Genomic DNA, 27,184 nt, shown 5'->3' with positions numbered 1-27,184 from the left:
ATAAATCACAGCCATGAGTGCGAGTTTGGACGGTGAGATGGCTGCTTTTGGCGAAGCTGCTCCCTACCTTCGAAAATCGGAAAAGGAGCGGATTGAAGCCCAAAACAGGCCCTTCAATGCTAAATCATCAGTCTTTGTGGCGGAGCCCAAGGAATCCTATGTGAAGAGCATCATACAAAGCAAAGAAGGAGGGAAAGTAACTGTAAAGACAGAACGTGGAGCAGTAAGTAAAAACATAAGGAGAAAATACTCCCTGCTTTATTCCTCCACCTCCTCGCTTCAAGTTGAAGCCTTCGTTGCTCAGAATCTCTAAGCCTACTGCCAATACAGACACCCTTCTGGTCCATTAACAGACATCAGATTTGGAAGGTAGAAGAAATTCTCAGCAGTAACCTCATTTCTCCCTTTCCCAACTACCCAAAGGACTTTAAAGCCACTAGGCTTGGCCTCCAGCATTTCCCTTCAATTTCTCACTTCCCAGTCTAAATCCCCAAACTTGGGAGAAACAAAAACTAGCTTCTCCTATCAAAACAATTACTATCTACTTAGATAAACAATGTATTAATATCCCCATTACTGTCCCCCAAATTGAAGTTTCTTGTAATAAATGGCCAGGAAAATGAAAAATTAAACCCATTTAAGTAAAATGAAATAAACTGATAAATAAACCTGGGACAAGGAAATGTGGGAGGAAAAAAGTACTTTTTAAAGAGTAGTACGTATTCTAGCTCATCAGAGGAAACAGATTTTCTTAACCATCAAACGCTAAGATGAATGTATTTTCATGCCTTTATTTAAAAGACACCGAATAATATAATGGAAAGTGTCCACAACTGTAGTCTTATAATTAAAGCAGATAAACATAAATCCTACCTCCAACCATTAATACAAACTTGTCTCTTACTTTACTTGCCAGACTCTGTCAGAGAAGACCAAGTCTTCCCCATGAACCCTCCCAAATACGACAAGGTTGAGGACATGGTCGTGATGACCCACCTGCATGAGCCAGCAGTGCTGTACAACCTCAAAGAGCGTTATGCAGCCTGGATGATCTGTGCGAGCGCCCTTCAACCTCTCTTTATTCCACCTATCTCTCCAAGTAAAAACAAATCCCACACGTTGAATATTCTGATTTTCTCAGACCTGCTCGGGCCTCTTCTGTGTCACCGTCAACCCCTACAAGTGGCTGCTGGTGTACAACCCCGAGGTGGGGGCTGCCTACCGAGGCAAAAAGCGCCAGGAGGCCCCGCCCCGCATCTTCTCCGTCTCTGACAACGCCTATCAGTTCATGATGACTGGTGAGTGAGTGATGCATCTATTTACAGAAATGTGGAAATAGAATCTTTAACGAACAAACAGACTTTGGGCTTTGATTACAATAATACATTGCAGCCACATGGGGCTTCACTGCTTTCAAGAAACTTTCAGAGCTGTAATATCACATATTCTTCCCTGCAGCCATTCTATAGATGAGTAAAGTGAAGCTCACTGAATTCATTGACCTACCCAAGCTAACCCAGCTGGTAGCCAGAAACCTAGTTGAAATAATTAGTAGACCTCTGTAAACATATTTGTTGTTGCTTTCTCACATTTTTTACTTTCTGATTTGGACAGAAAAAAAGTTCAAGTAGATTTTTAAAAAATATCCACATCCACAGCAATCAAGGAAAATAGTTACCAGCCCTAGCGGGAAAGCTTTGTGAATTCTTTATCTTTAAAAGACACAGCTAATATCACTAGCCTTTGGGGTAGAACAGGAGTAAAGAAAGAGCTATGACTTTCCTCTCAAAGATTTTGAAGCATTTTCCTACAAGAATAGAAGAAAATAGAAATCCCTCTTTCTTTGAAAATACTTTTTTTTAAGATTTTTTTTTTGACGTGGACCATTTTTTTTTAAGTCTTTATTGAATTTGTCACAATATTGCTTCTGTTTTCTGTTTTGGTTTTTTGGCTGCGAGGCACATGGGATCTTAGCTCCCTGACCAGGGATCAAATCTGCAACCCCTGCGTTGGAAGGCAAAGTCTTAACTACTGGACCACCAGGGAAGTCCCGAAAATATTTTTTAAAAATTATATCAAAGTCTGTTATTCCTGTCTTATCAAAGCATAAACAAATGGCTTTGATGCGAACTGTAGGCCCAAATACAGCATGGAAACCTTTTATCGGCACACACCAAATGTGTTGCCTTTGGAAATATTCTAAATTCCTGAGTTTCCTGTTCTTCCATGAGATATTAGAAACTGGAGAAGATTTTGTTCCTTCTTGTTTTTTTTATTTGATTGTTTGTTTTTTTGCACTGTTTTTAAATTGTCTTTTAAAGGAGAAGAGGGAAGAGAAAGGGATAAAATAGGAATCTTCCATTACAAATTGGCCAGCAGTTCTACAAGGATATCATGCCAGGAAACTGTTGTTTAGTTGTCAGCAGAAGCTAGCTACCTTCCAGAAATTATCCAAATGTGGGCTCATTCCAGAGGTTTTAACACTTAGCAGTTGCATTTACACTGCTCTGTACACCACCACCCCTACAGAGGTCCCCACTCCCCCAAGTTTTGGGGCTGCTCCAAATTCAAGATTAGTTATCTCCAAACATGATTTTTATATAAAAACCACCCCAAACTGTGGCATTTGATGAGGTTAGAGACTAGAACATTGTTTTCTTATCTATGCTCCCACTAGATGTGATATGATCTTTCCTGTATTTTCTTCTATTGGAAAAAGAAATCAAGCTGAATATGTTCCAAAATCTGTCTCTACTTCCCTGAATAGAGCTTTGAAGTTCTCTAAAGTCTATATCCACATCTAAATGGCACCCAAATTAGCATCTATTTCTCTGAATAGATTTTTTTAGATTTGAGAATGCTCTAAAATCTGTGTCAGTATAGAATTAAAGATTTAACAAATCAGAAAATTGGTATATATCCAACATATCAGTCATATAACTAGTGACAATTTTTATTTTTATTACTTAGAAACGTGTATAAAATAAAAAGGAAAATAAAAGTAAATGAACACCAACATTTACAGTTCCAGATCCCTTCTTTTTTTAGTATTACCAGCTGTCAAATTCATATGAAAAACCAGGAGGAGGCCAGGTAGCAGAAAAATATATAAACTGGAAGTCAAATAGACCTAAACATCTTGATAAGCTATGTAACTATTGGAAAAGTCACTTATTTCTCTCTGGGTTTGTTTCTTCATCTGTTAAATGAAACTTCAGAATTGTAGGATTCTTACTGAAGTAGTTACAGATGAAATTATATGATGCCTGGAATTTTCTTTAAAATAACCAAGTGAGTTTAGGATGGGTGTACAGGTTATACAAAGTTGGCCAAATAATAACTGTTGAAACTGTATGATGGGTACATAGGAGCTCTTTATACATTATTGCCTCTACCTCTGTATACGTTTGAAACTTCCCATAGGTTTTAAAATTAATAATATTTTAAGAAGAAACAGATGATTCTTTGCCTCTCATTTTCATAAGTTTTATTCCAAGAGGCAAGTACTATCTGGGAGCTACACACAAAACCAAGATCACAGGCAACATCTTCAAAATGTTAAAAAGGATAAACTGATTAATCTTTACAGAGTCAATAATCTTTGTACTGAATGTGTACTATCTTTAAAAACTGATGGTCTTGATTTCTTTTTTACAGAACGTGAGAACCAGTCCATCCTGATCACGTATGTGATTTTTTTCTTCTTCTCTGGTTTGTGATGATCGTCTTAGATGTCGACAATGTGAGCTGTAGTTCTGATCTCTTCTCTGGTTTCTCTTTGACAGTGGAGAATCTGGGGCAGGAAAGACTGTGAACACGAAGCGTGTGATCCAGTACTTTGCAACAATTGCAGTTACTGGAGAGAAGAAGAAGGAGGAAACTGGCAAAATGCAAGTGGGTCTGACTGGCGTGTCAGAATCAAGACTGGCAGGGCGTGCAGGAAGCCCCAGATGTGAGGACTGTTCTTGCCTCTGCAGGGGACTCTGGAAGATCAAATCATCAGTGCCAACCCCCTGCTGGAGGCTTTTGGCAACGCCAAGACTGTGAGGAATGACAACTCCTCTCGCTTTGTGAGTCTCTGGGTCACAGAAGGGTGTTCTCAGGTCTTAAATGCCCAAAAAGGCATGTCTGAGTTATTAACTCAACCTCTTGTTACTCGTGTGCTAACAGTTTTGTATATAACATCATCTTTTTCACTTGCAAGGGTAAATTCATCAGGATCCACTTCGGTACCACAGGGAAACTGGCTTCTGCTGATATTGAAACATGTGAGTAACAGGACCATTGAAAATCAAACAGAGAAACAAGTGATGTCATTTGCAGGGATATTTTGCAACACTTGTTGAGCACTGAGCCTGCTGGCGGTGTTGCCCGTGAGCTAATGCCAAACTTATCCATAATCGCTGCGTGCTCTATTTACCTCAGTCTCAGACTGATGGCTCTATAACACATTCTGCAATTCCTGCCTCAGAAGCAACTATGACATTTTCTCCAGGAAAAACAGTAGGACTATCTATGGACTCCTATGAGTTATCTATAGGCTTACAATACATTTCTGTGATTTGCTCTTTTTTTTTAATTTATTTATTTATTTATTTATGGCTGTGTTGGGTCTTCGTTTCCGTGCGAGGGCTTTCTCTAGTTGCGGCAAGTGGGGGCCACTCTTCATCGCGGTGCGCGGGCCTCTCACTATCGCGGCCTCTCTTGTTGCGGAGCACAGGCTCCAGATGCGCAGGCTCAGTAATTGTGGCTCAAGGGCCTAGTTCCTCCGCGGCATGTGGGATCTTCCCAGACCAGGGCTCGAACCCGTGTCTCCTGCACTGGCGGGCGGATTCTTAACCACTGCACCACCAGGGAAGCCCCCTGTGATTTGCTCTTGATCTGAACTTTTTTTTTTTTTTTTAAATAAATTTATTTATTTATTTATTTATTTTTGGCTGTGTTGGGCCTTCGTTTCTGTGCAAGGGCTTTCTCTAGTTGCGGCGAGCGGGGGCCACTCTTCATCGTGGTGCGCAGGCCTCTCACTGTCGCGGCCTCTCTTGTTGCGGAGCACAGGCTCCAGACGCGCAGGCTCAGTAGTTGTGGCTCACGGGCCCAGTTGCTCCACGGCATGTGGGATCTTCCCAGACCAGGGCTCGAACCCGTGTCCCCTGCATTGGCAGGCGGATTCTCAACCACTGCACCACCAGGGAAGCCCAATCTGAGCTTTGGTAGGTGTTTCCAAGGTAAGTCCCTCACCAAAGAATCTAAGGTGATCTGAGGAAGGAGGGGATATTAAGGATCAACTATAATACAGAGGTCGCAGGTCATCCATATGCAAAGTTGATTTTTACTAGAGCATGCATACTTCACTCTCTGCTCTTAGATGGTGAGAACCTTGGGGAATTGCCATACGTATTTGGAATTCTTACATGTAGTACCAACAGGATCCATCATCACGTTGAAATCTCAATGGAGCCGAACGTCATGTCCCCAATTTTAGCCAAAGACACTGCAGTTCATTTAATATCTCAGCAGCATTGATATTTTTTTCTAATTCAATGTCTATTTCCCTCTCTTTCCAGATCTTCTAGAAAAGTCTAGAGTTACTTTCCAGTTAAAGGCAGAAAGAAGCTACCATATTTTTTATCAGATCACTTCCAATAAGAAGGCAGATCTGATTGGTAAGGATGAACTTAAGTTCACAGACAAAAGTTAATATTTTTGTTAACAACTTCTAATGTAAAACATACACCCTGAATTCTATGTATCCAGAAATGCACCTGATCACCACCAACCCATATGACTATGCCTTCGTCAGTCAAGGGGAGATCACAGTCACTAGCATTGATGACCAAGAAGAGCTAACGGCCACTGATGTAAGACACACACTCACTTTTTAAAAATCCATTATGTATGGAAATGACAATAGCAACCACACTATAAGTGTGGTTACCTTAGAATATAGAGTAAATTCTCCAAAATATGTTAAGTCTCTTCTGCCCTAACTTTGTCCTGTCATTTCTCCTGGCAGAGTGCCATTGACATCCTGGGCTTTACTCCTGAGGAGAAAGTGTCCATCTACAAGCTCACAGGGGCTGTGATGCATTATGGAAACATGAAATTCAAGCAAAAGCAGCGTGAGGAGCAAGCGGAGCCAGATGGCACTGAAGGTACCAAATGAACCTCCATCTGGGTTTAAATTAGAGAATATGGCAAGAAAAAAAAAAGGTTATTCTAAACTCACATTTCCTTTGTAGCTGGACTTCTGAGGGGCAGGTACACATTTACACACACTGCATGCTTTCCTCACCCCCTTTCCCTCCTCACATCTCCATATCTCCATCTTTCTATGCAGCCCAAATGAACCCTAATAGCCACTTGCAAGGATACATCTAAAAAGCACAACCTGGGGCCAGATCATTAGAGAGGGAATGAGACAGAACCATGAGCTTGCTTTGCCTTAGCAATGGCGAGAAGGTATATAGGATAACTTGGCATATTGGTCTATTTCAGCACCAGCTGGGTAAACCTAGTGGAGGGATACAGGGTCTCGCCCAAACACAGAGCTGGGGTTGGAGGACATCTGTGCACGTGTGTGTGTGTTGTCTACATTTAACCCTCAGACAATCTAGGTAACAAGTAAGATAAAAAAGAAACTGAGAAAGAAAAATCATATACTCTATGTATGGAAAGAACATGGAACTTACAGGATCTACCACGGAAGCTAAAGTTATCTGCTCCTTTAAGCCTTTCCTGACCACCCTGGCTCGACATTCTCTCTCCCTCATTTACATCATAGTCACTGACAAAATTTTTGAAGGGGACTCTGTAGGAATCACGCACTAAAATTTAATCCTCACATTTTCAGATAAAGAAACTAATTCGTTGAGGTTAAATTGGGAGGAGCTAAATTGAGATAAGGTGTATTTATCTTACCTTCCACCCCCACCTACTGTGTCTTAAGAGCAGGGACTCTGGCCTTTGTGTTACATAAATTATTTCCATAAACACTGGACATATTTTTATTGTTGTTAAATTTCTCAGGAGTTGCTTGCAACAAATCACCAAAGGCCAGTGTAACTGACTGACCATTTATTAGCAAGTACATGCTCTAATATACAGAGAGCCTCACCTGATCTTCTATAGAATTATTTAAAGCTTTTTATTTATATAATAACGGAAATGGATGGAGGAAAATGGAAAGACTACCTTGAAGAAGTATCTGCTGTTAAACAACATTCCTTGAATTGTGTCTCTGCAGTTGCTGACAAAGCTGCCTATCTCCAGGGTCTGAACTCTGCTGATCTACTCAAAGCCCTTTGCTATCCCAGGGTCAAGGTCGGCAATGAATACGTCACCAAAGGCCAGACTGTGCAGCAGGTAAGCGCACAACCTCAATGAATCACACACATCCCAGGCCTTTCATAGTGCCAACAAACATTACTCTGTCTATGAAGGTGTACAATGCAGTGGGCGCTCTGGCCAAAGCCATCTACGAGAAGATGTTCCTGTGGATGGTCACCTGCATCAACCAGCAGCTGGACACCAAGCAGCCCAGGCAGTTTTTCATCGGGGTCTTGGACATTGCTGGCTTTGAGATCTTTGATGTGAGTTTATCTTCATATTAATAAAAAGTGGGAGAAAGGCAATTTGGGTTTTGATATACTGAGTATTATTATTCATTTACACTTGTAGTGTCTACATTGCTCTCTCCAGCATGGCACCTAGAACGAAACAGCTAGGAGGTAACTGGATAATAACAGAAGTAATAATAATAGCTAACATTTATCACGAAGCCTGTATTTCTGGCTTCTCTACTAAGCACTTCAAAATCTTACCTCATTTAATCTTCACAACAACCCATGAAGGAGTAACTAATATTACTTCTAATTACATGTGGAGAAACAGATGCAAGAAAATCAAAACACTTGCTAAAGATCCTCCAGCCATATAAGGCAAAGCCACGACAGGAACCTGGCTATGTAACGTTTGGTCCATACACAAGGTACCGCCCATGGAGGAGAAACGGCCTAGAGGTAGAAGCGTAGTGACAGTTCATAGTCTTCCCTCTTCCAGATTCATCTGACACACACCATTTCCCCTCTGGGGCATCAGCTTTACCATCTATAAAATGAGGGTGTCAATTATTATAAAGACTCCATCAGATCTTCAATTTCTATACCACATCAGGTCCCCACTTTCACAGACCTGACAATGAGGATTTACCAAATTTTTGATATGAATAGAAGAGCAATTAGCCTATTAATTTCACTCTGCACATCAACTAAAGGTCTTAAGAAAAGCTTCCCTTAATAAGGTGACGCCAAAAGTGAAAATGTGACCTTTATCTTGAATGGGGGGGGTAAAAGAAGTGAGGCTTTGTAATGAATTACTTTCACCCTTAAATCTGAACCATAACTCATAGGATCATGGTTATACTTTTAATGCACATTTTTGCCCATGCAGTCTTCAGAGGTGGAAAGAGGTAGATTCTACCAGAACTCTTGCTGTGTGATTGACAGCTGTGCCTTTAAATAATGCTCAGAAATCATGAAAAGGGTTCATGTCAAAAATGATTATTTTTTCCCTGGGATTTCTGAAGAGACAACAGTCAGTTTAAACTTTATTTCGTTATTGTATTCCACATATTTTCAATAAAAGATTTTTCAGTAATGAATTCTACTGCTATAAAAATCCACTTAATGTTGGAAATTTGGTTTTGTGCAGTTCAACACCCTGGAGCAGCTGTGCATCAACTTCACCAACGAGAAACTGCAACAGTGTTTCAACCACCACATGTTCGTGCTGGAGCAGGAGGAGTACAAGAAGGAGGGAATCGAGTGGGAGTTCATCGACTTCGGGATGGACCTGGCCGCCTGCATTGAGCTCATCGAGAAGGTCTGTTTGACTTCTAAAGGAAACCCGAACTGAAAGGATAACTTTCCCAAGTGCCTTAAGCAACTCCAGAATATATTACTGTAATCTTAAATAGACTGATATCAGAACAAGTTAGAAAATTACTTTAGAAATGACTTTCTCTTTTCAACTTTTACGTAAGAAGAATCAGAGAGTGTTTAGCTTCATTTTGTCATAACAAGTTCTGTTCTAACACTGACTCAGATCCAAGTTTAAAGCAGCATCTCTATTGAGATGGTCTGCTTCACTAGAAGAACTACCTCATTTGTTCTAAATCTATCTCCACTATGATCCAAGATGTCAACAATGGAAATAACTATTTTCTAAATCAAAATTAATGCACAGGTCACACAGCTAGGGCTTATATCAAAGGTAACCTGTTTGGAAGTCAAGAGTCAAATTGCTATGCTTCTTCATAATCTATCTCTAAGGGATTAAATGCACAAAATGTCTTAAATAAGGTTTGCATTATTTATACCGTTAAGTTATTGCATATAAAGTAAACATCATTCTAAGTCAGTAAGTCCTTTTCATAGAAAAATGAAACTCTGACAATAGATTAATTCACCAAACAGGGGAAAATGTGGTAATCACATAATCACAGAACATATTAATAAGTCGCCCCCACTTATGCAGTGCTGACATTTGGAGTTTATATCCAGCTATTCTTTAAATTGAAAATAATGCTATGGATTGAATGTGAGAAAGAATGGTGGAAAAGTCATTCTAGTGATAACAAAAGGACCTCTTTGAGCTATGACCCTGGTTTACTTTATAAATATATTTAATTAGGAGTGCTCATAATTCAATCAAACGACAGCCACTATGTCTATATCTTTTGAGACCAGATAGGTTGACACCAATGTCTACTTTTCTGAATTCAGCCACTGGGTATCTTCTCCATCCTGGAAGAGGAGTGCATGTTCCCCAAGGCCACAGACACCTCCTTCAAGAACAAGCTGTATGACCAGCACCTGGGCAAGTGTGCCAACTTCCAGAAGCCCAAAGTGGTCAAGGGCAGGGCCGAGACCCACTTCTCGCTGGTTCACTACGCGGGCACCGTGGATTACAACATCGCCGGCTGGCTGGACAAGAACAAGGACCCCCTGAACGGCAGTGTGGTTGGGCTGTACCAGACGTCTGCAGTGAAGACTCTGGCCAGTCTCTTTTCCACATATGCTAGTGCTGAAGCTGGTACTTTCTGTGCCCCTGATCTAAATTAACCTCTCCCCACAGAACTTTCACATACCGTTCCAGCCTCTAGGACTCTACTTTCGTTGATGGGTTTTCTTTTTATCTTAGACAGCGGCGCAAAGAAAGGTGCTAAGAAGAAGGGCTCTTCTTTCCAGACTGTGTTAGCCCTTTTCAGGGTGAAGTACAAATTTCATTCGAAAAATCTGTTCAGTTTCTATGACTTATCATAATTAGGATAAGAATAAAGGATTTAGAATAAATTAGGAGGGAATGGAATGTTAACAGGAATTACTTCAAATATTCCTTCTTGTCAGGGTACAGCCAAAGCAATACTCCTCCTGTAGGGCTGAATGTTTTACTTCTTATTCCTTATTATGCTCATCTAATGTATTCAGGAATTCCAAAATGCCCTTCGAAGCTTTCTCGCTATATAATAAGGCCGATTTTTAAGGAAGCACAGCTGAACTTCAAAGGTCTCCCTGTGGAAAGCCTTATCTTTATTCCACTAATGTTGCCCTTTGAGAATGTTCCTGAGTTCCCCTTTGAGAATTGAGCCTGAGACACACCCTTTAGGACATCCTTCCACCAAATCACATCTTTGTCCTCTGAGGTGGATTTAATTTTTTGTAATAGCTGAAAATTATCTAAAGCCAAACCTAGTGATTTAGATTGATGATTAAGATAGAAAAATCTCTCTTAAGAATAACAGTAATAATAACATTACTACAAATAATGTGATTCTCTTAGATGGCTTAAAAACTGGCTCTTCTAAAGGGGAACATATGGAGCATCTGGTCTAATGGTTGCTTTGTCAGGATTTCTATGGCTAAGTCTCGTTCTTTTTAAAACTAAAATGCAGATACTATGTATGACCTAAACAAGAAAACAGCCCTGTTCTTTTTTTCTCACTACCAATTTGCATTATTTCACCAAATATGCCCTTGTTTCATCAACTTATCCTTGTACATAATTGCAAGATTAGAAACTCACATTACTCACTTTATTTCCTAATAGTTAACTGAGATATGAAAAATAAAGCACCTCTGCCTTCTCAACGAATATACCTAAGAAATACTGAGAAATAGCTACTTGCTAGTTTTCTGTGGTGGAGTAAAACACCACTGTCTGTCATAATCAGTTACTCTATTTCTGGAATAACTCCCCCCATATGCTTCAGACTGTGATCATTCTCAGGTACCCAAGATCCACTCACACAAGGTCATGTAGTCTTATGATTTTAGACTCTTCCAAAAACAAAAACCAAAAAACAAGAGGTTACAGGTCCCAGGGAATAATACACTCAAGGAAGGAATGGCAAACATTGGACAGTGGCTAACCTAGGTTACCACTGTAAACTACTACTGTGAAACATATTAGCGCAGAGAGAGATGAAAGAGGCCTTAGAGGTAATCTCAACTATTTTCAGATGAGGCCCAGAAAGAGAAAAGGGATTTTATAGAGTCAAGGAGCTCATTAGTGGCAAAGCGAGACTGTAGTCTTTTGTCTTCTGATTCCCGGTCAAGAATACTTGCTGTGTGTCAAGGCTACTGAATTTGCAGTTTGTTTACAGGATAGATCCTAGGTGTCATAAATGAATACCAGGGAGAGCTGCATTTCTTCCCAGCACTTTAGCCTTTCAGTTATTTGGCAGGCTAGAACTCTTGAGACCTTTAAAACACAGAGCAACTGAAGCCTCATAGACTTTTACCTAATATAGTTAAGAAAGTGCCTAGGTTCGTTCCATATAATTACCAAAAAAGGCAATCTGAAATAGAACTTTCTCATCAAGTCCCTTCTACCTGGTTTTCTAGGAATATTTAAATAAACTGATGAACAACCTGAGGAGCACACACCCTCACTTCGTACGGTGTATCATTCCCAACGAAACCAAACTCCTGGTAAGATCTAAGAGCATGAAATAATCAAACAGGCACAAGTTTGAAAATTCAGTGCCCAGTAGTAAGTACTCTGATTTATTTTTAGGCGCCATGGAGCATGATCTTGTCCTGCACCAGCTGAGGTGCAACGGTGTGCTGGAGGCCATCCGCATCGGCAGGAAGGGGTTCCCAAGCCGAATCTTATATGGGGATTTTAAACAAAGGCCAGTCTCCCTCTGTCATATTTCACTGAATGCTGTGACTAATTAATCATTTTCACTGTTGTCCTCTGTTCATTGTTTTTATGTATCCTGCTTCATCAATACTACGAAATTAAGTCAAATAATATAGTCTTGTGGTGCAAGAACAGAATACAGGCTAGAGAAGGTGGCATTTCTTAAAAATAGGACGGAAGCATGCATTAGCTTGTGGAAAAATCATATTGTTTCACTACCTGAACCTAAAAGGACAGCTGGATTTTCTACTTTTGCTTTTTCTCTTTTTACTGACTTTTTTTAGTGTCGTTTGGTTTTCATATATGATCACACCTTCCTAATCATTCTTCTTTTCTTCGGCTGAACAGATACAGAGCTTTAAATGCAAGTGCTATTCCAGATGGACAGTTCATTGACAGCAAGAAGGCTTCTGAGAAGCTTCTTGCCTCTATTGATATTGATCACACCCAGTACAAATTTGGACATACAAAGGTATGGCTATCACTTACACCTGATCCAAGTCCTCTGCCATGGCTGGATCTCCTGTAGTCTGGGGATGATTTGGAACTTTCCCTCTCTCCAGGTTTTCTTCAAAGCTGGCCTGCTGGGTCTTCTGGAAGAAATGAGAGATGAAAAGTTGGTCCAGATTATAACAAGAACTCAAGCCATCTGTAGGGGATTCCTAATGAGGGTAGAATATCAGAAGATGTTGCAAAGGAGGTAACCATGCAGAGAATAAGGACTGTAAGGTCTCTTAGAGACTTTACATCGGTCTTCCTTACTCAGTAACTCTTTCATTTTGTGGTTAACATGCACTTCTCACCCAGTTTGGAACTCACTCTTACAACACATCAGCCTCTGCTTAACCCCTCACACTGAGATTCCCTTCAAAACTTCTCTCCTCCCTCAGTTTCTCCCTTTCACTCATCTCACATACAGCAGCAGGAATCATTTGCAGTAAGCACTATTTTCATCATGCCGTATCTGTTTGCAGTTCCCCACGGTCTCCCACATCAAATCCAAGTTGCCTGTGTGTCTGTCAAGGCCACTCTCTATTCCCTACCTCATCTATCATCTCCCACCACACAGCCTTTTCCAGCCAGGCTAAACAATTTGCTTATCTCCTTCTCTCCTGTTTGTACAAGCCCTCCCCTCTCAGCCTAATTTATCTCTTTACCAATTCAAGACTTCCATTTCCGCTTCCTCTAATTAACCTCATCCAACCCATCCACCCAGCACTACTGCATTCCCTGTCCTTACACACACGTTTTGCATTCATTTTGCTCATCTGTACTTATTTACTTCTGTGGTATAAGTGTTCCCAAGTCTTTTCCATGTGTCAACATTATGGTTTATGTCATGATATCGGCCTTCTCAGAGATATGGTTCTTATAAATTGGACCTACAGAAATAGAATCTCCATTTTAACAAGCTTGAAGAGGCACACACATTGTTATAAGGCAGGTAACCCTTGCCAGTCTATTGCTACAGTGTGCAGGAATATCTTTTATTACTATTTTAAAATGTTATTTAAATAAAACAAATTTTGTAGCTAAATGCTCTTCAGACATTAACAATCTAACTGAGCAGGTAAGAAGTAGGCATTTGAAAGGACTTGAGAAAAGCCAGTCTATTATGTGAAGAAACTAACAAAAGTTGTTTATGGAGTAGATAATTCGGCAGCAATTAAAATAAGAGGAGAGGTTTCAAGGAAAACAGGATAAACCATAAGCTCAATTTAGGTGGGCAGTTAGGAAAGCAAGCCATGCCCTTTCAAGGCCAAGCAGCACAATTAACTTACACCTGCCACACCCACTCCCAAGTCACTAATATTGTGATTTCTCAAATGTTCTTAAAATGGTACGTGTTGCTCATATATACAAAGTATTCTTCCTCTAAAGTCAGCTTCTTTGCTAATGTGACAGGGACTTGAGAACACACAATCGTTCAGTATGAGCAGTGCACATTAGCAAAGTGGTCATACTGAGGACCGCTCTGAGTGTGAGGGCGTGTGTGTGTGTGTGTCCTGCATATAAAATATACAGAATTTGACACATCATTTACATGTGGGGGGGGGTCATTAAAAGGGGAGTTTGTATGTAAAAAAAATAATACTAACAATAACATTGTCTCTAATGGATCAATCTACACTGATACTTTTCGGTCATTTCAGAGAAGTCCTTTTCTGCATCCAGTATAATGTACGTGCCTTCATGAACGTCAAGCACTGTCCCTGGATGAAACTCTTCTTCAAGATCAAGCCCCTGCTGAAGAGTGCGAAGACAGAGAAGGAGATGGCCACCATGAAGGAAGAGTTCCAGAAAACCAAAGATGAACTTGCCAAGTCAGAGGCAAAAAGAAAGGAACTGGAGGAAAAAATGGTGACTCTCTTGAAAGAGAAAAATGAGCTGCAGCTCCAGGTTCAATCTGTGAGTACTCTGTGTGCTGAATGCACCATGTCATGGAAGCTTTTCTGGAATTCACATACACTCTGGATTTACAAATGGCCTTTTCTTGAAAAAGAAAATTTCTAGTTGCTTTTATCAGTATTTCACTTAACTTTCAATATTCCTGTGAAGAAGTAAGGCACCAACTACTTCCAAATTGCAAATGGAAAATGGGAGATTGAAGAATTTATTTAACAATATCACAAATTTAATAGGCATGAAGGAAGCAGTTTAAAGGCAAGCCCCCAAATCTCAGTCATTTTACTCATCTGCCTTGCCTGCTTCATCCCAGTCTTAAGAGCCCTATTTCCTGAATACAAGTGTATGAGATTGTATTTAAACTCATAAAAGACAGTTATTCTTATTTCTCTCTGTATCTCTTTTCCTCAACCCCCAGGATTTAGCTCAATAAATTCATTTGCAGTTACTTAAACTGAACTACCACGGTGGAAGACAGAGCTAGTGACCGCTGTGATTCTTCCTTTGATACTAATCCTGAGTTCTCAAGGCCTCTGTTTATTGGTTAAAGAAGAAGTTGTAATCAGAGTGGGGGTAGGCTTGGCATCAGCACTCTGGCCAAATACAACCTCCCATTTTCTTGGTCCAACAAGCCCAACAATGTCATGAAGAAATCTGTAAAAAAAAAAGGATAGTTTTCTTAAAATGTTTAAGCTATTTTCAACTTTTCCTTCTGACAAGTTCACTTATATGAAGGTTACATTTTCCCAATCACAGCCTCTTCATCTTAACCTCTTTTCATAGGTATTATCATTAGTCAGTGAGTAAATATATACTGAGTGTATGACTATTAAAAATAAAAGCGGGGCTTCCCTGGTGGCACAGTGGTTGAGAATCCGGCTGCCAATTGCAGGGGACACAGGTTCGAGCCCGGGGTCTGGGAAGATCCCACATGCCGTGGAGCAACTGGGCCCGTGAGCCACAATTACTGAGCCTGCGCGTCTGGAGCCTGTGCTCCGCAACAAGAGAGGCCGCGATAGTGAGAGGCCCGTGCACCGCGATGAAGAGTGGCCCCCGCTTGCCGCAACTAGAGAAATCCCTCGCACAGAAACGAAGACCCAACACAGCCATAAAAATAAATAAAAATTAAAAAAATAAAAATAAAATAAATAAAATAAAAAAATAAAAGCAAAGGAACCCTGGAAGGCCTCATTATCAAAAGTTTAAGCATTTTAAAAAACTTAAGATATAAACAAACACTGAGAAGTTAAAGAAATTCCCCAGCCCAGAGTAATAAGGTCGTGGCTGAACTGATTTTTATGAGTCCTTTAATCATTTATAACAACCTCATTGAGTTATGTAGTTTCTCAAAATTACAAGTTCTTATATAGTCTAATATTCATTTTGAGACTAATAGATAATTCTTAAAATGGAAATGGAAACCTTGGACAATTATACAGCACTGTTATGGTCTATCAGGGAGGTTTTGAGTACATGAAAAATGCTTCATGGAAATGTATTTATAGGCATAATCTTACGTAGTTTTCCTTTTTAAAATTTAATGTAGCAACTAGTTGTTTGAGGCAAGTAGGGAATGATCAAAACCAAAACTAACCAATTTGACTAAGTCAAAAATCTTTGAATATTATAGTTGAAATGCTCTTAGCAATCATTTATTCCAATCCTCTTAATTACATGAGATAATTGAGGGTAAGAGGAGTAAATCAATTTGCACAAGGTCATATATATGGAGGCAAATTTGGGACAAGAACCCTGGCTTCCTTTGGTCCTTCCACTCTTCTACACAATACTTTTTAAAATAGTCAATTGCTTCAATCCAGTCATTTTTCAGCCTAATTTGCTTCTAAATCTATAGTGCCATATCTAATTAGCTACATTTCTCCAGACAATGGAATGATGTTCAATTAATTTATATTCATACTGAAAAATTCATTAGCATTCAGTAAACACTACTACTTTGTGTAAAGAACAAGTTCAAAATAAGTAACAATTCTCTAAACAGCTCAGCAAATCTCTCCACAGGAAGCTGCTGCCTTGGCTGATGCAGAGGAGAGGTGTGAGCAACTGATTAAAAACAAAATCCAGCTGGTGGCAAAGATCAAGGAAGTGACTGAGAGAGCTGAGGATGAGGAAGAGATAGATCAATGCTGAGCTGACGGCCAAGAAGAGGAAATTGGAGGACGAATGTTCAGAATTGAAGAAAGACATAGATGACCTTGAGCTGACACTGGCCAAGGTTGAGAAGGAGAAACATGCCACAGAGAACAAGGTATGAAATATATTTGTATACAGCATATAGAGACTCTGCCATCTAACTAAGCTGCTTTAGAGCAGAGATAATCTCTTCCTTAACCTTTCTAGGTGAAAAACCTCACAGAAGAGATGGCAGGCCTGGACGAAGTCATAGCTAAGCTGACCAAGGAGAAGAAGGCCCTCCAGGAGGCCCATCAGCGGACCCTGGATGACCTGCAGGCAGAAGAGGACAAAGTGAACACCCTGAACAAAGCTAAAGCCAAGCTAGAGCAGCAAGTGGATGATGTGTGTTTTTAATACCCATTTGAAAGTTTTTTTTTAAATATACTTTCAATTTTTAACAAAGTTTATTTTCTCATTAGCTTGAAGGGTCTCTAGAACAAGAAAAGAAACTTCGAACGGATCTAGAAAGAGCCAAGAGGAAAGTGGAGGGTGACCTAAAATTGGCCCAAGAATCCATAGTAGATATAGAAAATGACAAACAGCAACTTGATGAGAAACTTAAAAAGTAGGAACTCCAGAAAAAAGATTCTATGCAACATCATCTTTCAATTCGTATGGGTACTAATACGCTTTGTTCTTCTGTCTAAAGGAAAGAATTTGAAATCAGCAATCTGCTAAGCAAAATTGAAGATGAGCAGGCAGTAGAAATTCAACTGCAGAAGAAAATCAAAGAGTTGCAGGTGAGTCATCTCACCTCCATTTGTTTCTGCACCCAAAAAAACTGAAATTGAGATGAGTTCATGTTAATGTGCTGTGTCACTGCCAGGCCCGCATCGAGGAGCTGGAGGAGGAGATCGAGGCGGAGCGGGCCTCCCGCGCCAAAGCAGAGAAGCAGCGCTCGGACCTCTCCCGGGAGCTGGAGGAGATCAGCGAGCGGCTGGAAGAGGCCGGCGGGGCCACTTCGGCCCAGACTGAGATGAACAAGAAGCGGGAGGCCGAGCTCCAGAAAATGCGCAGGGACCTGGAGGAGGCTGCCCTGCAGCACAAGGCAACGGCGGCCACGCTGAGGAAGAAGCACGCGGACCGTGTGGCCGAGCTGGGGGAGCAGATTGACAACCTGCAGAGGGTCAAGCAGAAGCTGGAGAAGGAGAAGAGTGAGCTGAAGATGGAGACTGACGACCTTAGCAGTAATTCAGAGACCATTTCCAAAGCCAAGGTACCCAATACTGTCTTTAAATGAGCATAGTTAATAACCTGTAAGAACCCTCATTGTTCTCTGGCATTAAACACTGTTTGTAGGCAGTTTATAGCACTGATCTAAAATTTTGTATTCTAATCTATTCCATTTTATTTCATTTTTTTAAAATACTGGATATAATTTGTTAAGATTATTTCCAAATCTACTTTAAGTATCAGTGTCAAGTATCACTGGGATAAATGAATGAGTTCCAACAATGAGCACTTTAGGGAGATTATGCACCCGTCTTACTTGAATCCTAGCATGTTCCATAGAGTTGGTGCCATAAGTTTCTACTCACACTTGACATAAATTTATTCACTCTAAAAATATTTTAAGAATCCAGTGGTAACTTTTTTTTTTTTTTCATTGTATTCAATGTCTCATCTTTCACGGGTACAATGTGCTGTAGGGAAACCTTGAAAAGATGTGCCGCGCTCTAGAAGATCAAGTGAGTGAACCTAAGACAAAGGAAGAAGAGCAGCAGCGGCTGATCAATGACCTGACGGCTCAGAGAGCACGCCTGCAGATAGAAGCGGGTAGAGATTTCCCTCAGTCCCGCAATTATGTACTAGACAAAAGCAATCCCGGGGGTTCTGAATTAACAGCAATACTCCCATATTAGAGGGGAGTAATCAACTATAGGAATTTGCTGAGCGGGTTAGAAGAAATAAAAAAAAGCAAGAAAGAATCAGCAGACTAGTTTATTTGTTACACTACAATAGCAATGCTGCTTTTTAATCTAGCCAATTCTCTAACAATATTTATAATTAGATAAAGTATATATTTGTCATATACATATAATTATATATACAAACTTTAGGCTTGTTTGTTTATGCTATGAACAAATTCCTTTACTTCGGTAATTCTTAGGTGAATATTCCCGACAATTGGATGAGAAAGATGCTTTGGTCTCTCAGCTTTCAAGGACCAAACAAGCATTTACGCAGCAGATTGAGGAGCTGAAATGTCAGCTAGAGGAAGAAACTAAAGTAAGTTTTACCAAAAGTATTCTCGACTGATCAAATCTAAACATATTCAGTTAGGTTCTCCTTTAAGTGTATAAATTAAATATCACTGAAGAAATGAATTTAAGTCACTGAACTCATACTTCCACAGGCCAAGAACGCCCTGGCCCACGCCCTGCAGTCCTCCCGCCACGACTGTGACCTGCTGCGGGGACAGTATGAGGAGGAGCAGGAAGCCAAGGCCGAGCTGCAGAGGGTGCTGTCCAAGGCCAACAGCGAGGTGGCCCAGTGGAGAACCAAATACGAGACGGACGCCATCCAGCGCACAGAGGAGCTGGAGGAGGCCAAGTGTGTACTGTGAACTCTAGAGGAGGGCCATGACATGGTTTCCCAGCTGCCCAACTCAGCAACTCCCAGAAACAGCTGTGATGATGATGATAACATAACAAAAGCAGAAGCTACCCTAAGTGCATACTGTGTCAAATACTATCCTATTATTAACTCATTTAGTTTTCATAGCAACATTACATTGCATTATTATTCGTATCCCTGTTTTACAGATGAGGAAATTGAGACTGTGAGAGGTTAACCAACTAACACAAGAGCATATGATTAATAAATAGTGCAGCTGGGATTAGAACCAGACATTCTGATTCCAGAGACCACCTTCTTAAGTATTGTAGTACAAAGACAGATCTCTTAAAACTCATGTTGGAGGCCATCTGAACTGTGCATAATGTTCAGGGTTAGTCTGAATAAAGTAAAGCCTTAGTCTGGGTACAGACCAAAGGAGACCTTCAGGTAGATCTTCTAGAGCATTACGGCTAAAGGTTTTTGTGTACCTTAGGCATGTATAGTTGGCACACAATTGGGAGTAAAGCAAGAATGTAGACAATTCAGAAGGAATAAAAAGAAAAACCCTGCCTTTGCTTAGACTACATGAATTATCCTGATTTATTTATCCATTCCTCTCTCAGGTGAGACTGACCAAATATATATTATTAGAAGAAACTGGTTATTTTTCTCTAGGAAGAAAAATATATAAAATAAAATGTAAAGTCTGAGAAAGCAAAAGAATATGCCCAGTATATCTGTGACCAATAAAATATCTAGTTAGTCTCAAATCCTTTTTGGAATGAGATGAGATATAAATCAATCAATAGAACTGCCCTGGCTAATCATTCTCCATACCATACTCAATCAGAAGCCCTGAAAATCCTGAAATCATATGCTGTAAGATACATACAATGTCAGCTCCAACAATGGCCTCTAACAATTCAAAAACAAAAAGGACTTGAGTCCAGTTGTTCACCACTTTGGACCTTTTCACAGTTTAATCCATCTGGAAAGCAGTTCTGGCTACCACAGTTTTGAAAACCATGCTACTTGACATTGTAGAAAAAGGACTATGAAAGGGGGCTGAGGAGTTTAGCACTTGCCCCTGTTCCTGACCTCTCTCCTTAACTGCCTGGCTAACTTTTCAGGAAGAAGCTGGCCCAGCGTCTGCAGGAAGCCGAGGAACACGTAGAAGCCGTGAACACCAAATGCGCTTCCCTTGAGAAGACCAAGCAGCGACTCCAGAATGAAGCGGAGGACCTCATGCTTAATGTGGAGCGGTCTAATGCTGCCTGCGTGGCTCTCGATAAGAAGCAAAGGAACTTTGACAAGGTGGCCCAACCTGCTCAAACTCCACCGATGTTTTACTTAGTCTCCCTTTCTCCTTCCATTAGCTGACAGTTTACCGCTTTTCAGGTCCTATCAGAATGGAAACAGAAGTATGAGGAAACCCAGGCTGAACTTGAGGCCTCCCAGAGGGAGTCCCGTTCTCTCAGTACTGAGCTGTTCAAGGTCAAGAATGCCTACGAGGAATCCCTGGAACAACTTGAAATGCTAAAGAGAGAAAATAAGAACTTGCAGCATGAGTGCTCTTGAACTTCCCTACCCTATATGGCCCTGGAAAGACCTTTCCATGTTATATCAGTCTGACCACTTCTCCCTTCTGTTCACCCACAGAGGAGATTTCGGACCTCACTGGGCAGATTGGTGAGGGAGGGAAGCAAATCCATGCACTGGAGAAAATAAAGAAACAAGTGGAACAAGAGAAATGTGAAATTCAGGCTGCCTTAGAGGAAGTAGAGGTATGTATTTTGACGTTGTGGGGGGAAAATCAAAGATAAACATTGGTGGAAACACCACTGTTTTCATTGGGCAATGGTACTATGAGATGGATCCATTATTACAGAGCAGGTGAGAATCTGAACTCATATAACCTTTATGAAGGGCAATTTGGCAATAGTTATCAAAAGTCTTAAAAATGTAATAATATGACTTATCAGTTCTATTTCTAAGAATCTATCCCAAGAAAATTATCCTAAATGTAGGCAAAGCTTACACACAAGATGTCCAATCCAAAAACAAGGTAAAGCAAACTATAGAACATCCATATGATGCAATTTTCTACAGCCATTAAATGTAGTTAATATGGGGAAATATTTATGGTAGAGGATAATTTTTAAAGCAAGACACACATTTGCATATACAATAGAACTTTATCATGTATAAATATATATAAATAGGAAAAAAACTAGAAAAAAATGTACCACATTAAAATTGTGCCTCTAAGTGGAGGCAAAATAGGAAGGTTTTGTTTTTATAAATTACCCCACATTCCACAATGGACACATATTTTGTAATCAAAAATATAGATATGTTTTAAAACTGAGAATTTCTACAACAGGAATCACATGAACATTTTAATTTATAGAACGGGAGAGAAATCCTGTTTACTACACATAAGTTTAATCATATAATTTTTGTTACTACTCATATGAATAATATTTGTATAGCACTTTATACTTTACAAAGCACCCTTATTACAGAGTTGCCCAATAAAGTCTATGACTGAATAAATTAAAGGATGATTTACCTAGTAGGGTCCTAGAGCTGTTTTATTGTACTTTGTAATATTAGACAAACTGATATTAGTAAGAGTTTGGCTCACAAGGGAATACCCTCCAAATATTCATTTTCCATTATCAATTGATTATTAATTAATTGATCACTGTTTTGTTAAGGCACCTCTTGAACATGAAGAGGGAAAGATCCTGCATATCCAGCTGGAGTTGAACCAAGTCAAGTCTGAAGTTGATAAGAAAATTGCTGAAAAAGATGAGGATATTGACCAGCTGAAGAGGAACCACATTAGAGTCGTGGAGACCATGCAGAGCACACTGGGTGCTGAGATCAGGAGCAGGAATGATGCCCTGAGAGTCAAGAAGAAGATGGAAGGAGATCTGAATGAAATGGAAATCCAGCTGAACCACACCAACCGCTTGGCAGCAGAGAGCTTGAGGAACTACAGGAACACCCAAGGGATCCTGAAGGTAGATGGGTCCACATTAACAGCCCAGACAAGTCAGGGAAGTGACCCATCTCCCATTCATCACAACACCTTCTTGTTACACCATCCTTTTTTTTTTTCTTTTAACAAATTATACAGTTCATAGTATGGAGGTAGCTAAAAATAAATACACATAGAATATATATTTATTTATTTTTGGCTGCATTGGGTCTTTGCTGCTGCACGCAGGCTTTCTCTAGTTGCGTCGAGCAGGGTCTACTCTTCCTTGCGGTGTGTGGGCTTCTCATTGCGGTGGCTTCTCTTGTCGCGGAGCATGGGCTCTAGAGCGCAGGCTCAGTAGTTGTGGCACACGGGCTTAGTTGCTCCGTGGCATGTGGGATCTTCCCGGACCAGGACTCGAACCCATGTGTCCTGCATTGGTAGGCAGATTCTTAACCACTGCGCCACCAGGGAAGTCCGAATATATTATTTTTAAAGAAACATTCCATAAAAGAACAAACAGAAGCCCAGAGATAAGCTATGATATGAGAGAAATTAAAAGACTTTGGCACCAATAGGCCTGAGGTCAAGTCTTAGTTTTGTCACTTACTAGCTGCCTGATTTTAGGCAAGTTATTATAACCTCTCAGAACCTCTGTTTCTTCTACTAATTAAGAATGAAACTACCCACCTCATAGGGTTACTTGTGAGGATGAAGTGAGAAGACAGATGTCAAGTGCTGGGTACAGCATATGGAAAATGCTCCATAAATTATAGATACTGGTGACTCACACATGAAAAATAACAAGTTGATGGCATAAAACACAACAAGAATCAGTCTCCTGATAATCCTCTCTCACCTAAGCAGGTGACATCCCCATTTTCATGCTCCTTCAAATGACAGGCCTGTCATTTCCCGTTCCTGGCACCAACCCATTCTTCCAGTTCATCTCCTGGGATGTTCACATCCTCTTCAGAGTGTCTAAGCCTTTTTATTAACTTAACAGGATACCCAGCTCCACGTTGATGATGCTCTCCGGGGCCAAGAGGACCTGAAGGAGCAGCTGGCGATCGTGGAGCGCAGAGCCAACCTGCTGCAGGCCGAGATCGAGGAGCTGCCGGCCACCCTGGAGCAGACGGAGTGGAGCAGGAAGATGGCAGAGCAGGAGCTCCTGGACACCAGCGAGCGCGTCCAGCTCCTGCACACCCAGGTGGGACCCTCACATCAAACAAATGCTGGTGTACTGTAAAGTGATGAATCAGAATTATAATATGGAAGTACTCTATTTTTATAAATATGTGTATATTTAAAAGGATGGGGGAGATGCTTTAAAATATTAATTGCAATTACCTAGAAGTGATGCGATTATAGATGATTTTTTGCTGTGTGTTCTTTTTAAGATTTTCTACCAAAACGGGGCAGGGGTATTACTTTTTTTATTTAAAAAGATTTGACTAGATTATTTTGAAAACCATGGTGTGGAATAAACTTGAATAAAGATATCTGTTGACTCCAAAATCTGAAAATGTTCCGCGTAGCGTTTCCCATCAGGAGCGCTTCAGCGTTCAGCACTGCTATGTTCACAGTCCCTGTGCCTTGCAGGACACTCAGCATCGCTGACCAGCCCGGGCGTTAAATGCAGTAGCACACCCTAGTTATTCTGACAACCACAAATATCCACCCCCATACATTTCCAAATACCCACTGAGGTGATATTGCTTCCCTTAGAGAACCACTGGGTTGAAATTTTAAGAAAATGTTTCGTAAGAGTAATTCAGTATTCCCCAAGGGAGCAAACCATTCAAGCTAACAGAGAATAGATTCCTTCTAACTGAGAAACTCTCAGTGCCAGGCTCTCACAAAAAGAATCGACTCTTTTCTAATATTTCCAACCTTTTAAGGACAGAACACTAGCGATGTCTGGTTGACATATAATTGAAAGAGCAATTAACTAATATAGACATTCTTGAACCTCCATGTCCTTATGCATAAATCAGATGGACATTGGGGCAGTGGCGGGGCGGGGTAACCAACCTTGCAAATGATTAACATTTTGCACTGAACAAATATTTAAAGTTCAGTGAAATGTTGCCATTAGTCCCCTGCATAAGCCAACGAGTAAGACATTTGTAAAATCCCAAGTGTGCAAACTGCAGGTCTTGTAAATTTCCACTCCTTTTAACAGAACACCAGCCTGATCAACACCAAGAAAAAATTGGAAAATGATGTTTCACAACTCCAGAGTGAAGTGGAAGAAGTAATTCAAGAATCGCGCAATGCAGAAGAGAAGGCCGAGAAGGCCATCACTGATGTGAGCAAATGAGCATTTGTTTAACGACACTGTGTGTTACCTGCCATTACCAGGTTTATTATACTGGTTTATTTACTAATTAGACGGCCATGATGGCCGAGGAGCTGAAGAAGGAGCAGGACACCAGTGCCCACCTGGAGCGGATGAAGAAGAACCTGGAGCAGACGGTGAAGGACTTGCAGCACCGCTTGGACAAGGCTGAGCAGCTGGCCCTGAAGGGCGGCAAGAAGCACATCCAGAAGCTGGAGGCCAGGGTGGGTCTCTCAATCTCTCTGAATCCGGGAAGTGAAAACGGCACTCCCCCATCCTTCTCTCTTCTTGTATATTGACTCCCATCCTTATCCTGTGGCTGGGGACAGCCACCCAATATCGTCAGTAGGTCCTGAGTTAATTAACATCCCCCAAAACTGACTATATAAGTATCTTTCTTGATTGTAGGTACGTGAGCTTGAAGGAGAGGTTGAAAGTGAGCAGAAACGTAATGCTGAGGCTGTTAAAGGTCTGCGGAAACACGAGAGAAGAGTAAAGGAACTCACCTACCAGGTAAGGGGAAGAGCTTTCTAGAATATCCAGACTTCCTGCACAAAGGGAAATTGAAAACCTGGTGACTATGTGGTACTCACAAATAGCTACATGTTAACTTGATATATATAAGGGGCAAATGACACAATCACCTATCACAGACCCTTTCCTAAGCTAGGAAAATCAGGAAGGCCTTTAGAAAATCGTGTAAGTGAGGAAAGAATACAGGTTTCAAAGACAGATAAACTGGTGTTAGTCCTACTTTGGTTTCTTTTTAAACTCAGATAGGTTACCTAACACGCTCAACCTTAATTCATCACCTGTAAAATAGAATAAAAACATCTACTCACCAGAGTAGGGAGGTAAGGATTAGAGAAGTGTATAACTCTCCAATATAGTGCCTGCACACAGTGGACATTTAACAAGAGTGGCTACTGTTAATACTATGAAGGAAGCCTCAGAGTTGACCACATTTACCACAGGCCCACCTGCCATCATATCAAAGTGATTTACTTCACCACCTGTAGTGGGTTGATTTTGTTGGATTCAATGCAGACCATTTTTTTCAAACTTCCAGACTGAGGAAGACCACAAGAATGTTCTCAGGCTGCAAGACCTCGTAAATAAATTACAGGCAAAGGTGAAATGATACAAGAGACAAGCTGAGGAGGCTGTAAGTATCTTTAAGCCCTTGAGGGAAGAAGGAAACTTCATTGGGGGTAGAAAGTATATTAAGAGAATGTGTTAATGAGAAAGAAAGAGACCAAGTAAGAATATGTCATTCTTATTTTAAGAGAGATGATATAAATATGAATTTACCCCCAAATCCTAATTATAGAATAAGACCACAGGACGAGATATTTTTATTATTAAGCAATTTGTAGGGGTTGGGGGGAAAAAAGAAAATTCCAAATAACCCACCTTACTTGATAGCTGCAAAGAATATCCAGCAGAAAATCTAACACCATGATAAATATTCCTCTCCCTCTAGAAATGCACAAAATCAATTGTTCCCAAAAGCCAAACAGAAATCTTTTACCCCAGCTGACTCCTTCCCTCACTACCACTGTCATCAGCAGGGACTTATCCCTGCACATTCGCTGTAGCAAATTAGGATGTGTTGGAAGATTCTCCAGCTTCACTTTTCCTGGTTGTTCCCCACTCTTCCAGACACAATGTAGTGGGTAAGAGGTAAGAAAAGGGAACACGAAAGGGAGAGGCAAGAATGGTAGTAAGTGCAACCAACAAAGGGCATACTTTCTTCCTATCCCCATCCCCCCACCCGCAGCGTCTCTGTATACCAGAGTCAAAATATATGGCAAAAACACTTCAACTGGGATTTTCCCGAAGTTAGAATTTGACCTTACATTTACTGTCTAACCTCTGTGAGCGAGCGCACATGGGTCTCTTCCTCCTTTCCACTCAGTCCATACATCGTAAATAGACTTCACGTATACATGGGTTTGACATAATGAGCTCGTCTCTTCCATTTCAAAACTATTTCTTCTTTCATTCTTTAGAGTAAAAAATGTAATTGAAGTTACAAGTTCTGTCTGGATTTGAAATCAGATATGACAAACCGTAAGAAGGAAATATCTGAGTTGAGGAAATAATCTTGTTTGTGACAAGTGCAATGAGAACCACCAAGTCTAACTCTCACATCTTTATTCTTAGGAGGAACAATCCAATGCTAATCTTGCCAAATTCCGCAAGCTCCAGCACGAGCTGGAGGAGGCCGAGGAACGGGCTGACATTGCCGAGTCCCAGGTCAACAAGCTGCGGGTGAAGAGCCGGGAGATTCACACACAAGTCAGTGCAGAGCGAACACATCTGCCTGATGCTGCCAAGGGGCTGAAGAAATGCACAAAATGTGCTATTTTGGGTCACTTGCTTTGTGATGTTTTTCTCTTCATGTTGAATAAATAAAAACTACAGTGAACTGATAAACTGAACCAGACTCATTTACTTCCAAAATTATTTACTCTCAAACACAGTTCTCA

At 40.6% G+C, this 27,184-nt stretch overlaps 1 long non-coding RNA gene and 1 pseudogene across 3 annotated transcripts in view; one reads left to right on the top strand and one right to left on the bottom strand.

The window, feature by feature from the left end:
* The window catches only part of LOC309642227, a 159,741-nt gene that overhangs the window by 8,641 nt on the left and 123,916 nt on the right, over positions 1–27,184 (bottom strand). For both annotated transcript variants that reach the window (XR_014253057.1, XR_014253058.1), the window contains exons 2-3: positions 15,060–15,264; positions 12,694–12,797 (exon numbers count right to left, since the gene is read on the bottom strand). This is a non-coding gene — a long non-coding RNA (uncharacterized lncRNA). The remainder of the gene's footprint in view (positions 1–12,693; positions 12,798–15,059; positions 15,265–27,184) is intronic.
* On the top strand, positions 14–27,184 carry LOC309642224 (myosin-8-like; annotated as a pseudogene). Its single transcript, XR_014268601.1, has 38 exons — positions 14–227; positions 917–1,054; positions 1,142–1,298; positions 3,658–3,685; positions 3,786–3,894; positions 3,978–4,070; positions 4,205–4,268; positions 5,565–5,663; positions 5,755–5,858; positions 6,014–6,152; positions 7,244–7,362; positions 7,440–7,589; positions 8,710–8,880; positions 9,783–10,092; positions 10,201–10,268; positions 11,904–11,990; positions 12,076–12,193; positions 12,553–12,676; positions 12,768–12,904; positions 14,358–14,613; positions 16,633–16,879; positions 16,972–17,148; positions 17,226–17,371; positions 17,456–17,546; positions 17,633–18,022; positions 18,456–18,582; positions 18,917–19,035; positions 19,163–19,359; positions 20,496–20,679; positions 20,764–20,929; positions 21,025–21,149; positions 22,086–22,394; positions 23,358–23,561; positions 24,537–24,662; positions 24,746–24,916; positions 25,101–25,205; positions 25,762–25,857; positions 26,859–27,184. The product of XR_014268601.1 is annotated as a myosin-8-like (transcript).

The sequence above is a fragment of the Balaenoptera physalus genome, assembly GCF_965194825.1.
Source record: "Balaenoptera physalus genome assembly, chromosome: 14".
Classification (NCBI taxonomy): domain Eukaryota; kingdom Metazoa; phylum Chordata; class Mammalia; order Artiodactyla; family Balaenopteridae; genus Balaenoptera; species Balaenoptera physalus.
Note: the sequence above shows the minus strand (reverse complement) of the source record. Positions and strands in the feature narration are given on the sequence as shown.